Consider the following 23,937-nt stretch of genomic DNA (forward strand, 5'->3'; position numbering starts at 1 on the left):
GGCGAATAGAACGGAGCCATCCCCTTGATTTTGGGTGTATTCTGGTCTCTTGAAGAAACTACCTCCCAAAACTTTAAAGAAAGAAAAACTTAGATATATACAAAAATAAGGGTAAACATGATGAAGGGATGGAATATGACTGTAAAGATGAAAATTTAAAAATATTCTAAAAAAGGAATTGATAAATTGGTTGGAAAGAGAACAAAAAGAGGAGAGAATGTGCTCAGACTAGAGCTAGATTTAGAGTATATTTTGATCTATTTATTAGAAGAAATTATATCCCAAAATTTTAAAGAAGAAAAACCTATATGTATATAAAAAATAAGGTTAAATACGATGAAGGGGTAAAATATGACTATAACAATGAAAATTTAAAAAGATTTTTTTAAGATATTGATAAGTTAAAATAGTTAAAAAAATGTTAAAAGAGGAAAGAGGAAAAGTTAAAAATAGAATAAGAAAAAAATAAAATTAAGGGACACCTGGGTGGCTCAGTTGGTTAAGCAGCTGCCTTCGGCTCAGGTCATGATCCCAGGGTCCTGGGATCGAGTCCCACATCGGGCTTCTTGCTCAGCAGGGAGCCTGCTTCTCCCTCTGCCTCTGCCTGCCATTCTGTCTGCCTGTGCTCCCTCTCCCCCCCCCCTCTGATAAATAAAATCTTTTAAAAAAAAAAGAAAAAAAATTTAAAAAAAATTTAACTTTGCAAGATTAAATGATCATGGGAAAAAAAGCCATGAATTCTCTGCATTGCTTTTCCCTAGCTCTGAAGTTCTGTGGTTCTCCTTAATGGGTAAACTTGGTCGTGGCTGGAAATTCTTGCTGATCCCCCTGCGGGAGGGGCCTTTTGCCTTGATTCTCAAATGTCTTGCCTGAGGCGGAACTGCATTGCCCTTGCCTGGGGCCAGGCCCTGTAATCTGCGCGGGTTTGCTCTTGGAAGCTTTTGTTCCCTGAGCGCTTTCCATAGAGCTTTGTAGGCGGAGAATGAAGATGGCGGCCTCTCAGTAACCGCTGGGAAGAGCGGAGAGCTCAGGGTCCCACTCCTCAGTGCGCCTTCAGAGAAAAGCAGTCACTCCCATCTCCCTGGTCTCCGGCTGCAATCCGAGCTCACCCGGCCTGTGACTGAGCGTTTCTGTCTCTGGCACACCCCTGTCTGGAGTCTCCAAACCCAGCATATTTCTGCTGCGCGCTCCTGCCGCTCCCCGCAGAAGGAAGGTGAGTCTCCCGGATCGGCCGCTTGTGGAGTCCCTGCTCAGAGGAGCAGTGCTGTGACTGTGCCCGGGATCACGGTTTATGGTAACCCTGAGTTGACAGCTCACTCCTCAGCTCTGTCTCTGTAGCCGGCTTCCCCGCTCTGATACCTGGGGGCTCTGCCGCACTCAGATACCCCCGGTCTTTCTGTGACCCAAAGGGTCATGAGGCCACATTGTCCCCACAAAGGTTCCACCCCCGCTTAGTCTCTGGAGCCACGTCCCTCAGTGGAGCGGACTTCTAAAAGTACCAATTTGGTGCTCCGTTGCTCCACCACTTGCCGGGAACCGGCCCCTCCCCACCGCCGTCTATCTTCCCATTGCTTGGGATCCACTTCTCCACACGTCCTACCTTTCACAAAGTGGTCGCTTTTCTGTTCCTAGAATTGCTGCTCTTTTTCTCTTCTATTTCCTGTTGAGTTTGTAGGTGTTCAGAATGGTGTGATAACTATCTGGCTGAACTCCTGGGACCTAATGCTATTTCAGTTTCTTACTCCTCCGCCATCTTGCTTCCTCCCTCTTTGGGAATTTTAAATGGGGAGCTGTGTAGGAACATAAGCAATGGACTGGAAAGCTTGTGTTCCATCTTGAGGGCATTATTTGGTTTCATAAGGAGCTCAATTTTCTGAATTTAAGTTAGAATTTAGAATTTAAAAAAAAAATAGTTTTACTAAGAGCCCAAGTCTCTTTCTGTATTTTGAAGTCATATGAGAGATTATGATAAAACATAGGACTTTAAAAAAAAAAAAAAAACCTACTGACTTATTGTGTACCTTGAATGTGTTGTTTATGGTAAGCAGTAGGAGACACAAATATAATCACCCAGAACATTTCTGCAGTGAAATGTGGGCCATCTGACTCCATGCCGGTTGACATTGGATGGGTTACTTATCTTCTCTAAGTCTCATTTTTTTCTCACTCATAAAATGAAGATAAGAACTCATATGGTTATTTTAAGAATTCAGTGTTTAATGAGGGCTCAGAATCATGCCTCATAATGTATTCAGGTAAATATTGGATGTTATAAGTATTAGTGGCTTCTGGAAAGTCCCACACCCAATTCCCAAAACTCCTGGACACATCAGCTATAGCCAGGTTAGGTGTAGATGGTTCAAGAAACGGTAGGGCATTTTCAGCCATGGTAGATGGCTAAAAACTTCCTTTAATTGCCTTGTCATCTGAATTATATTTTCTGCTGCTCCCATGTCCAGGAATCCTGACAGAATTATTTTTCCCAAAAGTCTTTCTGAGGGCATTATTTGGTTTCATAAGGAGCTCAATTTTCTGAATTTAAGTTAGAATTTAGAATTAAAAAAAAAAATAGTTTTACTAAGAGCCCAAGTCTCTTTCTGTATTTTGAAGTCATATGAGAGATTATGATAAAACATAGGACTTTAAAAAAAAAAAAAAACCTACTGACTTATTGTGTACCTTGAATGTGTTGTTTATGGTAAGCAGTAGGAGACACAAATATAATCACCCAGAACATTTCTGCAGTGAATCTTGTAGGTAGAAAGTCAGAAAATAAACAAAATAATAGCATTCAGAGTGACACTGCTATTATTTAAAACTGGCATAAAATTCTGTGAGAACTCAGAGGAAGAAATCCCTGATTCTTTCTGGAATCTCAGAAGAATTAGTAGTTACAGTATAAATGTTAAGTCATGATTAAAGAACAATTTTTCCAGTAGATTGTGGAAAAGGGAAGATCTTCCAAACATATAAATGCAAAGAAAAATGATCCAATGACCTTTTCAAGCAACATGAAGCAATAAAATGTACCAGATGTGTGTGTGTATGAGTGTGAGTGTGTGTGTATGTGTAACAGACATTAATAGTTTATAGGAAGATGAGTGATGCTGTCATAGAGAAAACTTTCTATAGAGTGGAAAATGAATTCAACTGAGGAAAGAGAGGAAAAGTAGGATATTAAAGAAATAATTAAAACAGCCTAGATAAGACTAGATTAAGCACTAATCTAAGATGGCAGCACTGGAAACGATAAAGAGAGAATAGATTTAAGGGATGTCATAGTTACAAAGACTATGGGGATATGGCCTGATGACACTGAGGGTGTGATACTAACATAAAAAAGAGCTTAAGTATATTTATTAAGGAGGAGGAAAGATGATATGCTTAAATACTGAGAGGATTTTGAGTCAGAAATTTTATTTATTTTTTATTTGGGGGATCAGAAATTTTAGAAATAGGTGTATTTGTTATCTTAAGCATGACAAGCTTGTTACCTGGACCAAACCCTATCTTCTCTATGCTTCAACCCCTTCGATGCAGAGTAACTTGGAGGAGGCAGAGATAAATTGACCTAGAATGATTTTTAGAGACATTATAGACCACTAGTCTATTTGAGGCTAGCACTGTTCTAATCCACACCTCAGTCCAAAGAAGAAATCTTGCAGAAATAAATATATTAGACTGAATATACATATATATTAGACTGAATGTTATAATAACTTCACCTAATTCCTGCAAATTCTACCAATGATTGACCCACAATGCTGTAATAATGCTGAGATTTTCAAAACACAGAAAAGTGAAAGAGAAAAGGTAGTGAAATAGTTTAACATATACAATTTTGGAAACTTCTATATATGTGTGTATGTTATTGATATATATTTATTTAAATTAGAACTTTATAATTACCTGGCACTTACATTCTAAAAGGTCCTATTTTGTCCCAGACTACTTCACTTATATTTTCATGTAAGGAAAGCTGTATTTCCTTAAGAAAACCATGAAACAAAATGAACAAGATAAATATGGGTACAAAAATTCAGCCATTCACAATCATTTAGCTCGACAGCTATAGTGTTCAGCCATGAGCTACAGAAAATCTCTTAAGAGCAAGTATTTTACCTCAATGGCTAGCAGTATAATTTACTATAACCCATTATTATATGGGTACATGTGAGCTATGGCGCCTGCTTTGCAGAGAGCTAAAGACTGTAGGAAACAACTCTGAAACTTCCAGAAGTTAGAGACCTTTGGAAAAGGTCTAGAGAGTCAACTTAGGATCCTGGGTTTCCAGAAGACTGTTGTAAATAAATAAAAGCCTATGCCATGGATATGAGAACCGTTAGAGAACAAAGGGAGACTGTGGGAATGGAAAGACAAGAGATCATAAAAACAAACTTGCCTTATTCATAAATAAACCTAGGAATGGCCCTTGGCTACATGGACTTGATTATGTTTGCCTCTTCATTTGGACTTTAGATGGCTGAAGTTATTCACTGCTGTCACCTTAATAAGAACAGATGGGAGAATTCTCTTTTGTTAACCATAGTCAATGTGCTTTTCATGAGATCCCTAGAGTGTACTTACCTTATCATTGGAAGTTCATAACCTTCAACTAGCATTCCCCCCTTTCTCCTTCCCTCTATTCCCTGGTGACTAGTCTTGTACTGTTCCTATGAGTTTGACTTTTCTAGATTCCACATGTAAATCATACTGTGAAGTATTTGTCTTTCTCTATTTCACTTAGCATAATGCCTTCTGGGTTCATTCATGTTTTCCTAAATGTCAAGATTTCATTCTTTTTGGTGGCTGGGTAATATTCTATTGTGCATACACCACAACTTTATCCATTCATCCATTCAGAACCCCTGAGGTTGTTTCCCTATCTTGGCCATTGTGAATAATGCTTTTGTGGATATAGCACTGTATCAAAGAGAAGATATCTCTTTGAGATCTTTATTTCACTTCCTTTGGATATAAGCCCAGACGTGGATTTGGTGGATTATGTGGCCATTCTATTTTTAATTAGATCTTAAGTATTTTTAGCACACATACACATATACACACAGAGGTAATTATGTGAGGCAATGGAAGTATTTACTAATCCTATTGTCCTAACCACTTTGCAGTAGAATTCACATGTAAGAAACCATCATGCTCTCTACCCAAAACTCACATGGTGTCATATATCATTTGTGATATATGTGATATATAAAGCTGGAAAAGGGGTAAAAGAACAATATATGGCATAAATTTAAAAATTGCACTAAATACTCAACCACATTCAGGTAATTTGCTATAGGGAAGAAATTTTGAATGCATAAATATAAACTCTTATTTTTCTTCTTCTGTTTTCTGGTCTAAGAAAGGTTTTTGTTTTGTTTTGTTTTTCTGTGCTTCAACAATGTGTTATACACTGTCTTAAAAGAGCTCTTCAACTTTGTAAAATTTTAATCTCTCAATAATGTATTTTCCTTGGCCACTAGAAACTGTAAGGGAACAACTATAAGTCCACCATAATTGCAAGATTCAGTAGTGTTGTCAAATGAAAGAAAAATACAGTCAATAATATTCCTGTGTAAAATAATATGATCACTTATAAAAATGAAAAAGTGGTCCAATTTGTAATAGAAAAATGATATATTTTTTACAGTTTATACATATATGGTCTTATGGTTTAATATTAATATTCATGAGCAGTTTTGTGATCTACATAAAGAGCACAAAGAAATACTAGAAGACATAATATAAACCTGAAAGGATACAGATATCTGATATATTTCTGTTTGGTAGAAAGACTTAAATGTTTTTAAATGAATAATTATTCCCTTATTAATTTAGGAATTTAGCATATTTCAAAATAAAGTCCCCAAAATATTCTGAAATATTGGTAATCAATTTTTTTCTGAGGTTCTCATTTGTGTCTAGGGTAGAGAGAAGGAAAGGGGGAAAAATTGTATGTCTGACTACCAATTGCAAGTTTTAAAATAAGAATGCAAAAGTAAATCTTTGTACTTGCGAGCTCATCTTGACTGCCAAAATATTTTTGTTCCTAGTGCTATGCTGGAAGTTTTCACATCTGGGACATGTATTAAAAAAATGGTAGGGGTACCTGGGTGGCTCAGTAGGTTAAAGCCTCTGCCTTCGGCTTAGGTCATGATCCCAGAGTCCTGGGATCGAGCCCCTCATCGGGCTCTCTGCTCCGTGGGGAGCCTGCTTCCTCCTCTCTCTCTCTGCCTGCCTCTCTGCCTAGTTGTGATCTCACTCTGTCAAATAAATAAATAAGATCTTTTTTAAAAAATAAATAATTAAAAATGATAATTTTTTTAAATTTATATGGCAATCTGAAGATAGTTGACAAAACTCATTATGGAAAAAAAAAACAAACACAGTAACAACAGCAAATTAAAACAAAAAAAAAACTACCAGCTCTCCCAGGGGCGGAAGGGATCAATATCTTGGTGTACTTGTGAACTATATCCCACTTCCAGGATGTCCTGTTACACACGAGGTGAAAATCTCTGGCTAATGCTCTGGACTACCCTAGCTTTCCTTATGAAAATGACAGAATTTGTGGGAATAGGTGTATCATGAGCAATTAATGTGAAGAACACAAAAAGAACTGCAGTTCTAGCTTAAGTCCTGCTTGAATCACCCTGACATCATTTTCTACCTTGGGAAAAAATGAGGCAAAATAAAATCAAGGGAGGAGAAAGAACCCAAAGTTATGAATCATCTGTGTCATTCCCATAACATTTTAATTTTTTAATGTTATCTAAGTTATTTATGTACCTGTCTTACTTTCTCACTAGCAGTAAAATCCTTCAGTGCTAGGTCCTTGAGGATCACATATACTATATGTTTTAAATAAATTATAAAGATAAAGGGAGGTCAGGTAAAAGAGAGAGAAAGAAACATAGAAGAGAGAGAAAAAAGACTGAATAAAAGAAAGGAAAGGGAATAAATGTATTTTTAATATGTGCTTGTCTTAATAAATGCATTACAAAGTTAACATTCATTAACAAGGACCATGAATCCTATTTTTTACTTATTTCCTCTTATTTAGCAGCCTGCCACTAGTCACATAGTGGTAACACAATAGTTATCCTATAAAAGAAGGAGTAGAGAACACAGGGGGGAAAAGAAAAAAGAGGGTGATTTTGGACTCATTTAAGTACTGTCTATTTGGTGATATGTAAGCCCTGCAGCCATGACTGAAATACAGACTCAGAAATAGTTAAGTTCACAGTACTTTGCAACCTGCTGTAAGTTATTGGTGAAGCAGTGACGTTCAATACTTCTTCAAGTCAATAGATACATTATGGATGAGTCCTTACATTTTCTAGTGAAGTTGTCCCTGTCCTTTTGTATCAATTCTCTGTTACTTAGTTCCTGCAGCAAATCTGTATTAGCCAATATTGGTTTGCTTTAGAAAGAGCTAGAAGATAGTACAGCAAAGATTCTCACATATAAAAAGATGGAAGGCAACTTTGTCCTTAACTGATAATGATTTTTTTTGGGGGGGGTAAGAAAAATAGGGTGAACTTGAATATATTTTATAACTGTGGATCAGCTTTTTTTCTCTTTGCTTTTTCTAAGTTATAACATTTAGGAAAGGTGGAGAAAATTTACATAGTTTCCCTGCATATAGAAATCATGGATTTTTTACTTTACATCTATTTACTCCCCTTGACTTAATATGGTTAAATATGATTAAATGTTGATTAATTCAGCTGTATTTATTAACAATTAAATCTTTCTTAATTTTGTAAGTGAACCTAATTTTAACACGTTATTTTATAAATTTTATGAATTCAATAGTGAGTTCAGTATACTTATAATTAAAATATTTCCTTTGGAGGGGTGCCTGGGTGGCTCAGTTGATTGGGCGACTGCCTTCGGCTCAGGTCATGATCCTGGAGTCCTGGGATCGAGTCCCACATCAGGCTCCCTGCTTGGCAGGGAGTCTGCTTCTCCCTCTGACCCTCCCCCTTCTCATACTCTCTCTCTCTCTCTCTCTCTCTCAAATAAATAAATAAAATCTTTAAAAAAATATTTCCTTTGGATATCATAGATAATATTTTGAAGTCAAACTATCAAAAAATAGTTGGGAGAGACTGATGGTGGGTATTAAGGAGGGCACATATTACGTGGAGCACTGGGTGTGGTGCATAAACAATGAATTCTGGAACACGGAAAAGAAATTTAAAAAATAAAAAAAAGAATCTGCCTTAATAATATTAGAAAAACCATAATTTTGTCTTGAATAGTTTTACCATAATTTAGAATTATGTGCAGATTTCATCATGTTTAAACACATTGGTCAGACTATTAAAAAAATCTGTAGTTATTATAACCATTGTTTACCACAAGCATATTTATTATCAACTTTTTTTTTTTACGCCAAATAATGTTTAGCATGGGTATATGAGCGATGCTCTTATTTTACTAGGGGGGAGAACCAAATAATGAGAAGATAGGCTGACAAATATGTAAAAATGTACTTAATGCTATTCAATGTGATTTTTACGTTGATTCTTAGATTAAAGAATATTTACCTTTGAGTAGTTTTGTGTTACTTCACCTCAAACATTGGGATGTATATTTGCTTGATATAGTCATGGACTCAGGTGTTTAAAAGGTACAAATAAAATACATAGCTCTGACAGTCCTTAGGATTTGGAGAAGCTTACTGATCGATATTTGGTATATGAGTAAGATTCATCTTAAAGTAACTTATCCTTAATAATATTTTCCTCTTCTGCTTTGAATCACAATATAAAAGCATAATTATGACCAGGTGGACCTAGAGAACTCAAAGAAGGAAGCTTGGTTTTATGAACTCAGCAAAGTGGCTCACTGTTGGTTATCTAATATAATGTAAAAACTCATTGCTAGTATAAATGTAACCCTAAAAGATGTCTATATTTCATTTGTAGGCTAAATATATTTAGTTTGTGTAAAATTAGGATGCATTTGCTCCATCAAAGCTAGAACTTTTCTACCTAATGTGGGATAAGGATACTAATAGAATCCCACTGATGTATTAAGGAAATAATAACAACAACAACAAAAAATACATAGATGTCAGCCAAATGCAGCTATTAAAAACTGTATTGACACATTCTAGGAGGCAAGGCTGTAAATTTTGCATAGGGAGAAATACTGTCGTGAGCATAGTTTGTGAACATCACCATGGCAATGAGTAATAAGCACACCTTTGTGCAGCCTTGGAATATGGTGGTGGTACCAACCCACTTTCAGCAGGGTGTGTACTTGGAGCTGTTTTGGCGGAAAGGGAGGATTGTTCTGAGCTGAATGCACTTGGACTTCAGTAGGAGCAACAGATTTTTCTCTGTAATTGAATCTAACTGGCCTGAACTAACCTGCTCCAAAGTACCAACCCTACGGGTCCTTGTCTACCTGTGTCAAAATCTATTTTTGATAGGTAGCAGCCTGAAATAAAATAGGCTCACAATTTTGTGCATTTATTTTTTGTTAGCTTTTTTTTTTTTCTCACTCCGAAATTTTTTATTTGAACTACAGTGAGTTAACAAGTGAGTGGAAACCATTTGTTCCTTAAAGACAAGGGGTTCCATCCCACTGGGGGAATAGTACCCATTTAGACAGCTTAGGAAGTGGTATTCACTGAGCCTCCTGATGCTCCCCTCCCCCATCTCATGCGGACTGACTTGTGTATCAGGAACAGTGACTATAGTGTCAAGATGGCATCCACGATCTCCATATCATGCTTTTAAATGTGGTTATGTAAAGGCTTCAGGTGGCTGGATTACCATGCCAGACTTGGTTTTGAACCCCAGTATCATTAAATGCTGTCTTGAGCAAATTAGTGAAATCCCCTGGGTTTGAGTTTATCAACAATAAAACAATAACATGAATGACAAGAGGACAGATAAAACAAAAATAGCAAGATTTATCTTACAAAGTTGTTGTGAAGATGAACTGATTATCTGATTCAGAGCAAGCACCAGAAAGTTCTTGTGCATGTATTCCTTCACCCCACAATATTAATTAAATGCCTCTTTTCCACACTTTGAGCCCATAACATGTTTATCATGGTGGACAATACATAGTCATTGTTATCTCCTAAAGTTGCTTCTGCTTGTTCCCCCATATTTCCTGCTTCTTCTCTAGCCTCCTGTGTCGATCATCTGTATGAGAGCAATGAGAAAATTGTTAAGAAATACCTCCCTCAAAATTTAAGTCAAGGAATTGAAAGCAAAGGATTTGATAAAACACAAGTTCTGGTTAATGTGGTTTGGATACTAAATTATTGGCACCCACCACTTAATGCCTGGCTTTATTCCATCCCTAAACGTATTTTTACACTTTGGTCAATGTAGACTAGTTATCGTGATGTTTGTGAGTTTCATGACTGATACAAGTTAAGATAAAATAAATGCAAAAAGTTAGGAGAACTGTTATGAAATACTAGGTAGAATGTGCTATAAGGTGTATTTTCCCTTTCGTCTTATAAATGTATTAATAATGAAGAATAATACTACAAAACCATTGCACATACTTACTGTGCTGGACACTTGTTTTTTTTTTTTTTGTTTTTTGTTTTTTATGTTGTTTCAGTTGGTTTTAAATATTCTCTTAATCCTCAAAGCAACCATATGAAGCAAATAAATTAATTTGATACATGACAGATAAGAGAAATGAGGCACACTGTAGGTTACTTCTCTACTTTTAAGTGAAGAGACCAGCATTCAGCCGTAGGTTATAGGACTTTCAGAGGCCATTTGCATCTCTGCTAGGGAAAGTTCAAGAAAAGCCACAAGCAATGATGTAGCCGGCTGTTGCATTCCATACCATGTGTACATGCCCAGACCTTTCAAGACAATCCTACATAGAAATGAAACTGAACGAGGCTTGTCATTCTTCCCTTCAAGTTAGCGTGGGAGATTGGGCAACTCCTGCCCCTCCTAAAGTCTAGGCAGTCTTCCTGAAAAGAATTAATCTGGGCTTTTCCTTTTGGGTATGATTCTAATTAAGTGTTGCCCTCTATTCCGCAGTGTTTTTATTTTTTATAGCAGACTACCACAAACTTAACAGCTTAAAACAATACACATTTATTCTCTTCTGGTTCTGAAGGTTGGAAGTCCAATGTGGGTCTTCCGCTGGGCAAAAATCAAAGTGTGGATTGTTGCCTCCCGTCTGGAGGCTCTAGGGGAGAACCCCTACTCTTGACTTTTCTAGCTTCTAGAGGCTGCCAGAATTCCTTGACTCATGGCTTTATCTGTCATCCTCAAAGCCAGCAATGTAGCATATTTCCCGTCTTCTCCTTGACTCTGGTCCTCCTGTCTATGTCATAAAGACTTGTGTGAACCCATTGGCCCACTTGGATAATTTAAGCTAATCTCTTCATCTCAAGATCCTTGATTTAATCACACCTGAAAAGCCCTCTGTCCTTGTCAGGTAATGTATTCACAGGTGCTGCGGATCACAAAGTTAATGTCTTTGGGACCACTCTCTGCTCACTAGGCCCTGTGTTCCCGATTTGATATTTGATTTATGATGTGATTGTTCTTCCCTTAAGCAAAGCTCATGACGTGCAAAGTGGCCTTCAGTGACTCCAACAATTTCCTTCTCCCCAATCACTGCTTCTTCAGCTAATCTTGCTGACTGATGTCTCTTTTGTAATTAAGAACCTTTTGGTTGGAAACACCAGGGGTTATATTAAAAAATTCTTTCACTCTATGAGAAGTATTCATTATATAGGCCAAATCGATAAAACCTTTATTAGTCTTTTTACCAGTTTTACATAGAATGATAAATCTGACACACACTCAACTCATGGCATTGGAGAGTCATAGTTTTTCTAAGTCCTGACACACTGAGATGTTACAGAATTTAATTTATATTTTTATAAAACTTAAACTTGGTTCTTCACATTTCCAGTGAGAGACTGCTTTCAGATGAAGTAAAAACGAAACGTGGTCCTTTGAGCTGGGCACTCTGTGTAGCAAAAATATGACCTCGTCAAGACAGTGATTGGAATGGTCTAAATTCCATGTACTTTCATAACCCTATCTATTTCTGGAAACTTCTCTCACTCTTTCCCTGAGCAGCAGCCACCCTGGCCTCTTTATGATGCTTCATGTATACCTATAACATTCTCTATATAGGGTCTTTGTATCTCCTGTTGCCCAGAAATCATAGAGCTTCTTCATTTTATTCAGGTCTGCTGAAAGACCACCTCTGCATGAAGGATTTTGTGACACTTCTGCCTGTAGTTGTCCTCAAAACTATGCTCTCACCCCACTTTATTCTCTGGATTCTTGTTAATAAGGGCATTATATATTCTTATAAAATTTCATCAATCTCTGTATCATCCATGGGTATGTCAGCACATCAGAGTCCCAGCAAATCTGGGATGTGGCATGAGAGTCTCTGATTGTTCCAAAAATAGTGTCACACAAAAGAAACATCTAAGAGATATTTAACAGACCGGGGGGGAGGGAGGGGGACCCAGATCTAACAAGGCCAAGCAACATTTTCAAGGTCAAGGTCACTCCAAATACCTGTCCAGTACCTTATGTCACCACTGTTTCCAAAATGTAGTTTGATCTTACTGTCTCGGTCCACCTTTGATGTATGAGGACCTCCTAATCAGACATAAAAATGCACAGAGAGTTGGGCTAAAAATCTTCTGTACACTTTTATGCCTTTTTTCTGGTGTATGCAATAGAAATAAGGGCTGAACTCCTTTGTAGTAATTAGCCCTCCTTGCTCCTCCCTGTTGAGTGCTGCTGTCTGGCCTCTGCCATGCCAGGATCCTTTTACCTCCCCCCTTGATACCAGGGAGTCTGTTTGTACAGCAGCATCTCCTAGGGCCAAACTCTGTGTAGAGAAATAGTCACCCGTCCTCAGGAGCTTATTTCTTATGACTTCAGTGGGGGGAACGTTTTTCAGTGGAGCACAGTCAGATGGTGGGGTCTTCAACTTCACATAATAAATGCACTGTAATATCCCTATCTCCCTGAGTCTTCTGTACTAGGCATGAATACTTGTCCGGGTTTCAGTACCTTCTCCTCATTAACCTGAGGTCATTGGGCAAGCATCATAGGCCCTACCCCCAGAAGTGTATTAATCTGTCGACCTTTGAGATAGCCCCCCACAACATCTCACATTTTGGTCATCTTCTCTTGTATCATCTCTTTTACACGATTTTGGAAACAAACTCTCGTTTACTCCTAAGCAATGAATTAAGTCTAAGGTGACAGGACCTCATTTCTGTTATGTTACAAACATCGTAACACATCCAGGGGCACCTGAGTGGCTCATTCTGTTAAGCACCTGACTCATGGTTTCAGCTCAGGTCATGATCACAGGGCCATAATATTGAGCCCCACTTTGGGCTCAAGGGAGTGTGCTTGAGACTCTCTCCCTCTTCCCTTCTCCTCACTCACTTGCTCTCTCTTTCTCTTTCTCTTATAGACTTTCTCTATCTATAAAATAAATCAAATTTTTTTAAAGATTTTATTTATTTGACAGGGAGAGATCACAAGTAGGCAGAGAGGCAGGCAGAGAGAAAGAGGGGGAAGCAGTCTCCCCGCTGAGCAGAGAGCCTGATGTGGGGCTTGATCCCAGGACCCTGGGATCATGACCTGAGCTGAAGGTAGAGTCTTAACCCACTGACCAGGTGCCCCTAAAATAAATAATTTTTTTTTAAAAAAACATTGGAGGGCGCCTGGGTGGCTCAGTGGGTTAAGCCGCTGCCTTCAGCTCAGGCCATGATCTCAGGGTCCTGGGATCGAGTCCCGCATCAGGCTCTCTGCTCAGCAGGGAGCCTGCTTCCTCCTCTCTCTCTCTCTGCCTGCCTCTCTGCCTACTGTGATCTCTCTCTGTCAAATAAATAAATAAAATCTTAAAAAAAAATTAAACAAAAAACAAAAAACATTGGAACCCATCCAGCTAGGAGATTCTCTTTCTCCCTTACTGGCTTTCGATGAAGCAAGTAATTGTGTTCTGGTTGCCCTACAGTGAGGCCACATGCCAAAAAACTGAAGGCAGCTGCTATACAGCCTAAAAAAACTGAGGCTCTCAGTCCAGTAGACCATAAGGAAGTGAATTCTGCCAGCCACCACATAGTTTGGAAGTGGAGCTTTCCCCAGTCCAACCTTGAGATGAAACTGCAGCCCAAGTCAATATCTGATTGCAGTCTTCTGAGACCTGGAGCAGAGGAGCCAACAAAGCCATGTCCAGACTCTTGGCTCATAGAAACTGGGATAATAAACATAGGGGTCTTATAAGCCCTGAAGTTTGTGGCAGTTTGTTATAACAGTATTGGTTAATGAGTTAATATTATTAAGGGTGGTTACATATTCCATTGCTAGAACACAGTATCATATCCAAAAGCGTCCTCATATGTTGTTGACTTTTTCCATATCCAGACTTCCAGCTCATTCATCCCTCAGTCCAATGCCTTCAAAATCCATTCAGTCTGTTTTCCTGCCAGTACACACAAATCAGGTCTTAGAATTCTTCATGAATGAATGCTGTTTCCTCTCAGAGCAGAAAATACATTCCATGCTTGAGTTGCCCTGTGGCTATTGGCCTACATTCAGGAAGGAAATGCACGGAACATGTTGAGTAGAACAAGCTTAATTTTGCATGGCCCTTTCTTGGGGGAGGTCTTCATGATGTTTCTAGATAAGAGGAGGCCCCTCATTTATAAATGAGAGAGGGAGCTGCTTCTACTGACCCAGTGTTTATGGGGGAGTCAGGGAAAGGGGTTGAAGAATATCAAGTCTCTCCAAGCAAATATCAAGGTCCCACTATTTTCTTAGGCAGTGAGTCTCATATTTTGTCTCAACTGAGGTTCTAATGTCCTTAAAATTATATCCCGAGGCCTTCTTGGTTATATGCATGCTTCGGGTTGGTAGTTGCCCAACCTAAGTCTCATTTTATTTTCTTAAGGCTTTCAGAGCATTAAAGCAGATAATCCTGCATTGCTTACCCTTGTCATTGACCCCATGAGGTCCAAATGCTACAGATATCACAGAGGCCACTACTTCACTCTTGCCTGTGTGCCTTCCCAGCCTAACTCATAAAAATTCTGAGTCCTCAAAATGCTGTAGGTAGACTACCCACCTTGCATCAATAAGAGGGTTGTTAGCAATATCTCACTGGTAAATAATCCAGTTCCAGAATAATTCTCTGGGTGTTTGTTCTCTGTCTTACTTGATGCTTGCCTGGTCTCAAACATCTTAGCTTGAGCTCCCTCTGGGAAGCAGAACTGAAGAAAATGGGCTTGCATGAAGCAATTTATTTTTACCAGTGATCCCAAAGAATGGAATTCTACAGAGACAGAAGGTTACTGAGTTAAGTCACTGCCATAGGCAATTGGGTTCCCCCACCCCCACCCCCCGGGACTTACAAGGAATTTGTTTAATATGTGTCTCAGAATTGTTCACCTGAAGAATAAAAGAGGTACTGATTCTTCTGTTGGCTCCCATCACCAATCAGTAGAGGGTAGACCTATAGTCTTTCCAACATTTCTGAATTGCCCCTGAACCTTGTGAAGGAAGCAGACTGATAGGTACTGCACACCATAAAAGGAGAAACCAGCAGGTAAAGGAAATGAGAAAGGACCAGATCACACCTGAGTTGAAGTGCTGATAGCCTGGTTTCCCATTTTTGGGTCAAACTCTGTCAGCTCCAGAACTTTTTTGACATTCTTCTCTTGCCATCCCATTGTGTATTATTGTTGATAAAGAGGAGTGTAGCTTGATGTTTCCACCTTCTGTGTAACTCATCCTGGGGTCTAGATAATTTAAGAAGTCTGTCTTTGTCTTTTCATTTTAAATTTCATTACCTTTCCTGGAACAAAGTGGGACGTATTCATTTGCGATTTCTATTCTTCTTTCATTTCAATTAAAAAAAAATAAATTTGAATTGTTTTGATAGTTTAGATGTGTTTTCCACTCTAGTAAACAAATTATCATGAAAATTAAATTATTTTCTGTCTGCCTTATTTATTATCTCCTCCCAGATGGTTTTAATCTTTTATGATCATCTGCTTTCACAGTAATTACATCAAGGGTTTCCTCTGTGTCACTTTATGGCTTATAGACATGTCCATTTTCTAATTGGATTATTTATTTTACTGTTGAGTTTTGAAAGTTCTTTATATATTCTAGATAATAGTCCTTTGTCCGACATGTGGTTTACCGATACATTGTCCCAGTCTTCAGCTTTTCTTTTTGTCCTCTTCACAGGGGCTTTTGCAGCACAGAAGCGTTTTTGACAAGGTGCTGTTTTTAGTCTTCTCTTTTCTGAACCATCTTATGTGTATTTTCAATTGTAGTACTTAAATAAACGGGCATGCTTGCAGATGCGTTTGTCAAATGGGAAAAGTGGAAAGGAGGACAGACGGATGATTTCTGGGAAGGGGTGTGAGTTCAGATCCGGAACATAATAAGAGGAATAAGAGGGATCACCCACTGGCAGGTGAAATAAAATTGTGGAGAAATCAATATTAGGGAAGGTGCATAGTTACTGGCTGCTGGAGCGACAAGTTGAGAGAATTGTAATCTTACAGCCGTTATTTTCTTCAAATGAGAAAGCTTTTGTCTTGCTCAGAGAAAGATAAGAGTAGGTAGTTTCCGATAAAATACAGGCTTGAACTAAACGTGAGACAAGGATGCTGTTTCGGAAACTCCTCATGGGGCTTAGGTGAGCATTCTCAAAATCTTTAACCAAACAACCTGTTTTATTATGTGACTTTAGGAAATTAAGATAATTTAAATGCCTTAAGAGAGTCTAGTGCTTGGCAAATCTACCCAGGCCCCAACACTCTTTTGTTGTATGTATTATACTCATATAGTATAGCTCATATATTATGCTCATATAGTGTATGCTCATATAGGTTTGAGACTCCCAACTTGGGACCTTGACTATATTATGACTTTCACCTTAGCTCGTCTCTCTTCTTGAAGCTGCTTGAAACGGAAGCAGGAGTCATCACCTTAGGCACTTCCTGAGCAAAATAAGGTTTCAGTGTCTCATTCAGACCCAGTTCTGGCTGACTTTGAAGACTGTGCTCTTTCTAATATTTCTATCCTACAGCTGTTGCCCATAGAAGGCATTGCTATTTTACTAGTTATTTTAAGTACAGTGCATTTGTGTTGAACAATTCAATCTGTCATGTATATATTTTTGTCACCAAAGTTGTTCACTATCAATAGGAGGTACAGTCTTTATTATAAAGTAGAGGACACATAGTAACTTCATGGGCCAAGCAAGTGTCCACATTCTTCGTTTTATCCAAACTGGTGCAAAAATAGCAAAGTGGCAGATGGGGATTTTTGTAGTACTTGTGACTGAGGAATGAATCAGGAAAGCATTTGTCAAAAGCTCATAGTCTTTAATGGGAAGGAGATAAACAGGAAAGAGCCTATCTGCAATATTCTGAGTAACTTTGAAAAATGTGTTTTTTTTTTTTTTTCTCCCGGAGCAGCAAGTATCAATCCTAAAGTTCTGCAGAAAATAGTTAAGCATGTTGCTTTTCTGAATTACATTTAACAAAATTTCTTTTTTTGGAGATATGAGAGGTCAGGACTTGTTGAGAATGCATCGAATGTACTCACAAGTAACAACTGAGCATTGACTTGGCTTCCATAGATAAATAATTTCAAGGCAAGAATGTGAAACATATTTCCAGCTTGCAGTGGACAATATCAGAATCAGAAGTTGTAGTGCATATAATATGATCAAGTTTAACACTGGGGAATTCTTAACATTGCCGGATGATGAATTATACAAAGGAGGTTACAAGGGTTCCAGTCTTAAAGTTAGAATGTGAACTTAATAGAATTTTAGCATTAGTGTCATTCCTTACATACTCAACAATGCAGATTTTATTTTATTTTTTTTAAAGCTTAAAGACATACAGCAGTGCTAATATTTTGGGACACACAAAGAAGCCATTTTAACACTTTAAGCCTTTGTAAGCTAGGTAGTTATGCACAGCTCTTATCTCTTATCTTCTTTGTAGATGTGTAAGCAAAGATGTGTTGGGAGAAATGTCTGAGGTACTTGGAAAACCTAAAACAGCTATGATCTTGTCTCATTGTGAATCAGAGGTTTCTACTTCATTATCAATAGGCAGTGGTGGAAAAGGAAATTGTGTTAGAAAGCAACATTTAATTTTTTAATGCACTTGGTCTTATACAGTAAGAGTCCATTAAATGCTCGTGTTAGACTGAACCGAGTAGTGTAGCAACAGTAGGTGTTTTTGTTGTTTCCTTCTAGCAGATATTCCCTTTGCTTTTTCCTGCCCATCAAAGTCCTACTGTTCAACCTCACGCAGCCTTGCCCTTACATGCCCCAGCCAGAACCTTTGCTCATATAACTCCTATTGTTGAAGGAATCTATGGCACAGTCCATTTTCTGGTGCATGTACTGTATTTCTTAAACTAAGATGCGATCTGTTAAATAGAGAGATCACGGCACAATAAGAATGGAAGAGTTTTGTTTTTGTTTTGTCCTCAAAATAAGAATTCTTGGTGGCGCCTGGGTGGCTCAGTGGGTAAACCGCTGCCTTCGGCTCAGGTCATGATCTCAGAGTCCTGGGATCGAGCCCCGCATCGGGCTCTCTGCTCAGCAGGAAGCCTGCTTCCTCCTCTCTCTCTGCCTGCCTCTCTGCCTGCTTGTGATCTCTGTCTGTCAAATAAATAAATAAAATCTTTAAAAAAAAAAAATAAGAATTCTTCTACTACCACTAGGAGAGTTCCAGTTCCTTTCAGATTGGAGAGGGACCAGTATTATTCATTCATTTATTCATGTATTTACTCTACAAATGTTTGCTGAGCACCTATTATAAGATAAGCACTGACAGATATTTTAGATACTGCATTCTTCTCAGGATGTAACACATTATCTTACAAGTTTTAGGTTCTTGATGATCATTAACATAATAAAAATAAATTTTAAGTGTCAGTTTCAATACTAAATTGTTTCCAAAGGTGAATTATCCAGAAACTCAATTATATCTGAGTACACACACCATAAAGGCAGATTTCCGAGCTATGAGTCCAATATTACAGCAGCTGTTAAGAAGAGCATGCCTGGTTTATGGGAGAATACTTTTTAAAAAAATTTTAAATTTTTTCATTTATTCATTTTATTTATTTATTCAGAGTACAAGCCGGGGAGTGGCAGGCAGAAGGAGAAGAAGAAGCAGGCTTCCTGCTGAGCAAGGAGCCGGATGGATGACTCGATCCCAGGACTCTGGGATCATGAACTGAGCCAAAGGCAGACGTTTAACCAACTGAGCCACCCAGGCATCCCTGGAGAATATATATATATATATATATATATATTTTTTTTTTTTTTTTTTTTTACCAAAAATGCTTGAAATATAGTCCCAACTTGGGGCTCAAACTCATAACTCCCAGATCAAGAGTTGCATGCTCTTCTGACTGAACCAGCCAGGCACCCCCCTAGAGTCATTTTTTTTAATGTATAGAATTTTAAAGAATGTAAGTGGTTGATATTTGAAAAAGCAGGCTATTATTTTGAGGACCTGAGAAAGACAGAAATACGTATAACAAAAGTAGTGGAGGGAAAGCAAAAAAGGTTGAGCTGAGTTAGCAAAGACTCCACTGGTCCTTCCTCAGCCCTTGTATGCTAACATATTTCTGTCCTTCTAGCTTTTTTTTTTTTTCTATTTTTAAATTTAAATTCCATTCATTAACATGGAGTATATTATCAGTTTCATTAATCAGAATCCAGGAGACCTGTGGATCTGGAAGGACCAATCATCAAAAATTATCCTAGATCCCTCATTATTTCTCTATACATTAGAACCTGGCGTCCTAGAACATAATAAAATGCTGTAAGAGAAGTAATCCAGGGATGATTATGAACTGGCAAATTCAATTTTGAGAGCCATATTTATTTATTCTTATTTTATTTTTAAGTTTATTATTTATTTTTAAGTTTATTATTAAAACATCAAATCAACACTTTACAAATGGGACAATATTTTTCTTTTTCTTTTTTTTTAGATTTTATTTATTTATTTGACAGAGATCACAGTAGGCAGAGAGGCAGGCAGAGAGAGGAAGGGAAGCAGGCTCCCCACTGAGCAGAGAGCCTGATGTGGGGCTTGATCCCAGGACCCTGGGATCATGACTTGAGCTGAAGGCAGAGGCTTTAGCCCACTGAGCCACCCAGGAGCCCCGACAATTTCATTTTTAATGTAGGTATTTATTGGGAAGTGATGTTTAGTACATGGAATTTACTTTACAAAGTAACTAGCAATTGATCTATGTATCCAGCTTTTCCTTTTGGATAGCTTTATTAATTTATCATTTGTTGTCAGATATTTTCAAGTGTTGATAGTTTTGACACTGTCCTAGGCACTAGGTCTATAGTCTTGTAGTCTTGACTATTTCTGTCTTTCTACCCTCTATCCCTTGTTTTTTTGTTTTTTGGTTTTTGTTTTTTATCCTTTCATTTGCTGGTAAAAAACTTATTGTAACAGTGACAATGACTTCAAAAATTCTATCATCACCACAATCCTCCTTGGAGCTCCAGTTATGCAAGTCAAAATCTCAAGAATTATCTTTGGTCCTACATCCACTCCTGTGTTCCATATTCAGTTCACTGGCAAGTCATGGCTTGTATGTCTCCTAAATATATTTCACATCTGTCCATTTCTTTCCAGTCTTGCTGCCAACACATAAGCCCGGAAGGCATCCTTGTTACTGTCCCTTCCTTAAATGTCTCCAGCTTCCTCTCTTGCTTCTCTCACTCGGTATTTTACAAGGCCCAATCAGAATAATCTTAAAAATAATAAAGCAGACTACATTATTACTGTTCTTAAAGCCCAGTGTTTGTTTCCTATTGTACTTCATATAACATTTGAATTTATTTTTGTTTTTTCAGTGTTCAAAGATTCATTGTTCATACACCACACCCAGTGCTCCATGCAATACGTGCCCTCCTTAATACCCACCACCAGGCTCACCCAACCCCTCACTCCCCTCCCCTCCAAAACCCTCAGTTTGTTTCTCAGAGTCCACAGTCTCTCACGGTTTGTCTCCCCCTCCAATTTCTCCCAACTCACTTCTCCTCTGCATGTTATTCCTTATGCTCCACAAGTAAATGAAACCATATGATAATTGACTCTCTCTGCTTGACTTATTTCACTCAGCATAATCTCCTCCAGTCCTGTCCATGTTGATATAAAAGTTGGGTATTCATCCTTTCTGATGGAGGCATGATACTCCATAGTGTATATGGACCACATCTTCCTTATCCATTCTTCTGTTGAAGGACATCTTGGTTCTTTCCACAGTTGGGTGACTGTGACCATTGCTGCTATGCATATTGGGGTACAGATGGCCCTTCTTTTCACTACATCTGTATCTTTGGAGTTAAAAACCCAGTAGTGTAATTGCAGGGTCATAGGGTAACTATTTTTAATTTCTGAATTCCTTTTGTGACATTCAGAGTCATCATGTTCTGATGTCTTTTTGTATTTTTAATCATATTTTATTACATACCCTTTTACCTTTCTGTATTGGTCACATAGGCATTATTTTATTTCTTAGAACCCGTAAAATGCCTAGAGGGAAGAGGCCTTGCCTTGTTTCCATCTGTCACTCAGAAGACTGAGGAGAGTGTCCAGAATGCTAGAGATACAGAAGTAGTGGGTATTGAAGGGATGAATAAGAGAAAGGAAAGGAAAGGAAGGGGAGGGGAGGGGAGGGGAGGAGAAGCTCTTTCTAAACACCAGTGAGAACAGATGTTTGAACTTAAGTCTTCTCTGTGTTCTCTGTAGAGAACTGAAATGTGTACATATTTAGCAAGTGAAGAATTATCCCAGGTTATATTGCAAAGGACAGAGGAGAAAAGTATGAGAAAAGCTAAGAGATAATAGTACAGATCCAGAATTTTCTTTATCAGTCTAGTAAGAGTTATAGAAGAAAATAAATAAATAAATAATGAAAAAGAGATAAACAATTACAGAATAAATAACAGGGCACAAGCTCTCAAAGTTGAACAAGAGTCCAAGTCTTCATACCGAGAAACTCCTCAAAAGCCTTGCAGGATTATTAGGGGGAAAAAACCCCCCAAACTCAAGGCTGGACATGCCATCATAAAATTTTAGAAACATAAAGAGAAAAGACTAAATAAATAAATAAATAAATAAAACCCAGAGTGAAAACCAAATGAACAAAAATCAAAATTCAAAAATAGGTTTTCCAGAAAGAAAGAAATATTGTATTAGCATTGAATTTCTCAATAACAACCTCAATTTCTGTAAAACAGTGGAATATTGTCTTCAAAGTTCTGATAGAAAATGTTCTGAACCTGAATGAGTATATTCAACCAAGTTAACATTCTTGTGGACAGGCAAAAAAAAAAAAAAATTCAGACAAACAATCGTTCAGTTTTATTCCCAGTATAAAGCAAAAACAAAAACCAAAAAAATGAAATAAAAGTCCCAGATGATGTTAATATGAAATGTGGAGGAAGTTTCTTGCCTTGTTAAAAAGAAGTTAAGTTAGAGGTTATATTATTTCATAACACAAAACGGTCCTTAAAAAATATTTAGCTCAGTAGAAATATTCTCTATATGCAGGCATTGTGTAAGTCTTTTATAATGAGATTGTGTTTATTTATAACCGAGGTATTTCAAAATCAATATTATAAAAAGGCAGAGGAATGATGAATTGGAAACCAAGGAGGAGGCCGTGTGGTCAAATAATGTGGAGACATAGGGTCTGAGCCTTCTATTTTCCTGAATAATTAACCAATGAAATAATGCAAAGTTATCTGCAATATCAAGCTTTATTTTCTTAACCTTGATTTTCATTATATCTGACCTTGGCAGGCAACTGGTAAAGGAAGGATTGATGAATCACCTGGGACTTTAAACTCAGTACAACTAGATGTATAAAACCATGCTTGGCTTTATTAAAACCCAGTCGGATAAAATGTATAAAAAAGATAGAATAATGTAAGGCTCCAAAGAATTTCATATCAAATGTTCATTGCCTGATTGCTGGCCTCACCAGTCATCACTTTAAAGTATATTCTGTATAACCTTCTATCACTGTGTTGCATAAATTTGCCTCTCTAGTGGTTTTCTTTTTCTTTTTTTTTTTTTTTGAGATAAAGGAAAGAACACAAAATAGAATCAGGTTTAAGAAATTAGAATTTTGCAAAACACTGGAGACCAAATATGAGTAGGATTTGGTTTTTCCTATTAATGATTTTACTGATCACCATGATTTGGTTTTTCCTATTAATGACTTTACAGATCATCATGATCTGATAAAAATCTTTCTTTGAAATGTGAATGATAACAGCTTTAAAGTGTATAAAGCAGCATGTTGTTGGGTCTCAATATGCAGTAACAAATTTTCTTTGGACTTGGGAAAATATTCATGAGGGAGGAAATGTGAAAACTAGCATGTGTTTCTATATAATACTATTCTGGATGCATCCTGTTCAATTCACAAATAATTTCCAGTAGTTTCACTCCACTTTCAAGCAGGATTTCATAATGACAATTTCCTTTTTTATTTAATTATGTTCCTCAGTTCTCTTCCTCGTTTTGAAAAATGTTCCCTGATGATCTGCCACGTAAAGTATTTTTTTCTAGCAGTGGTGAAAATATAAGGATGGATAAATGATCTTCCCCCAAGCTTAAAGAGAAAAGGAATCAAACAAATGAAAACATGCTATTGGAGGGGAGGTGAATATCGCAATTGTGTTTCTTCCCTGCAGAATTTATCCCTTCACAGACAGACACATACTAGAAACAGTGGCTTTCTGGACACACAGAACCTGTTCACTGCAACTTTTAGTTTCATATTCATCATTGAGTATTTATCATAATTATGAATTATGAAGTGCCCACAGCCTCCTCTTTTATGGTAATGGGTGATC

At 37.6% G+C, this 23,937-nt stretch overlaps 1 long non-coding RNA gene across 1 annotated transcript in view; it reads left to right on the forward strand.

Moving 5' to 3' along the window:
• The first annotated feature begins 997 nt into the window (after nt 1-997).
• Nucleotides 998-23,937, forward strand: part of LOC309861340 — a 330,227-nt gene continuing 307,287 nt past the window's right edge. The window contains exon 1 of the long non-coding RNA XR_014309886.1: nt 998-1,213. This is a non-coding gene — a long non-coding RNA (uncharacterized lncRNA). The remainder of the gene's footprint in view (nt 1,214-23,937) is intronic.

Source organism: Mustela nivalis (assembly GCF_964662115.1).
Source record: "Mustela nivalis genome assembly, chromosome: 3".
Classification (NCBI taxonomy): Eukaryota; Metazoa; Chordata; class Mammalia; order Carnivora; family Mustelidae; genus Mustela; species Mustela nivalis.